Raw genomic sequence first — 2,294 nt, 5'->3', positions numbered from 1 at the left:
AGGAAAATACCACCTGGGCTCTCATCTTCTTCAGTTGGTCTCCCAAGGCCTTGTAGTCCTCCATGATGTTATCCGGCTTGCCCTTGGATGCATCATTTGTACCCACATGGACCACAACCAGTGGGTAGTAGTCAGAGGGCTTGATGATTTTAGGGATGGTCTCTGTGATGTTGCGAATCCTCGCTCTAGGCATGCAGCAGACCTGCTGTGACCAGCGCTCCAAGCAACATATTGGACCATCGGTTCCCCTCAGGATGAAGTCCCCAGTAACCAGAACTTTGCGTCTCCTTCTTCTCAGGGTGTGCCTCTTCTGAGCCAGTGATGTAGGTCGAGCGGCTTCAATTTCTCTGGGGACCTGTTCTTCTGCCTCCTCCTCCAGGGGGACAAGGGCTGCATACCTGTTCCCGAGGGGTGTCTGGGGGGCAGGCACAGCAGTTGTGCGAGCTGCCCTGGCCTTGACAGGAACCTGCTGCCACCGATTGTAACTCGAAAAGTTGTAACCCTAGGACTGCCTGTATTCAGGAAGTATGTCCCTCAAGACAGAGAAGTCCCAAATAGTTTCTAAAACAAAATACTACATAACAAATTTAAGATTTTCACCTATGGGTGATATTTCAGTGTGACCATCACAGAGATGATTAAGTAAACCTCAGCTAAGAGAAGATTAAACATTATGGATGTTATAGAAACCCCAAATCAACTATATAGTTGACAAGTAGTTAAGACAGAATTAACTAAAGGGGCTTTGTGTCAGTTTTCAGCTTAGATACAAGCATTTGACATATGGCATGAATTACATATTTTATGAAACAGACATATAATTTGTGGACTTCAAGAAAGGATGCAAAGGAGGAAGCAGCTAGGGAAGCAGAATTGATGGCTTTGCCATAAAAAAAGTCTCTAAAGAAGGTATCACCATGACTCTTACAACATTTCTTTGCCAGTGCTCCTTGACAGCCAACCTATTTTTATCCCTTCTTTTTTTACTTATTTACATTTATTTCTTTATTTGGGTCAAACAAATTAATTCCCAAAAGTCAGGAATGCAATCAAATTCCTAACAGCAACTATAGGATGCCAATTTCATTTTTCAATACCTGCTGAAACATTTTATCATCAGGAAGATGGCAACTCAACTCAGCTGACCCTTGGAATAAACACAGTTGATGGCTCACCATCAGGGCCAGAAAGCTGGCTGCAGTTTAATGTATCCCACCAAACTATGTCTAGCTATCCACTTGATACCGATTTCCAGTATTCCCCTGAGGAATTTGTACTCTCTGCTGCAGGTTCAGAGGGACTGACTGTTTGGGAGCCTTTCACCATTGAACTCTTGAAGCCCACTAGTATTCCATGCCATATTTATACCATCAGAACAAAAAATAGCTATCACTCATTCCTGTGGGAGAGAAAAAGGATTAGTTTATTCTTTGACAAGCTTTCTAAATATTTGAACTCCAGTGGTCCCAAGAACATTATACTGACCAACCTCAGACCTGGGTCTACAATAATCTGGTACAACAGCTCTCTGTATACAAATGCCAAAAGAACATTGAACTGGTGTGCAAGAGATGAAATCCTGGAAGTGCTAAATAAACTAAGAGTGCCTAACAGAAGTGTTAGCCCACACTTTGCTGAAGCCATGTCACCAGAATACAAAATTGACATGATTGAGAATGTTTTATATGGAAAGATCTGTTTTGCCACTGCAAAGCCATTCAATGGATCCTTAAACAGCACTTTAGTTACATTTGAAGAAGAGAACAATTCCTGGATTAGAAATGCCTCATCTGCCTTACTAATCAGCATGTGTGTGACTGTGGTGGTGACACCCATGATTGTTGTTTATCGTTTCTGTAAATAACACAAAAAGACTCTTGCATCACCATCTATGACTTTTAATGGGAAACAGACTTTTAGTTGCACTGACCTGGAAATGGATATACTGAAACTTTGCAAAGCACCTGTACTTGAACAGGAGGTTCCATCTGAGCCCGCTGAGCAATCCTTGCAAAGCCAGCAGATCACGGCGCTTCAGGGAGCCCACCCCTGCCCCAGCCCTGGTAAAATCTGTGTGCAAGGAAGGAGCCCCCCAGGGGGCACTTGCCTGCCTGTACACTAATGCCAGGAGCTTGGGGAATAAGCAGGAGGAGCTCATCCTCATGCTCAGTGCAAACAATTACGATGTCATAGGGATAACGGAGACCTGGTGGGACTCCACCCATGACTGGACCACAGGGATAGATGAGTATACCCTGTACAGGAGGGATCGTGTAGAGAAAAGGGGCGGGGGG

The sequence above is a fragment of the Alligator sinensis genome, unplaced genomic scaffold (genome assembly GCF_000455745.1).
Source record: "Alligator sinensis unplaced genomic scaffold, ASM45574v1 scaffold696_2, whole genome shotgun sequence".
NCBI classification, from domain to species: domain Eukaryota; kingdom Metazoa; phylum Chordata; order Crocodylia; family Alligatoridae; genus Alligator; species Alligator sinensis.
This window is presented reverse-complemented; position numbering follows the sequence as displayed.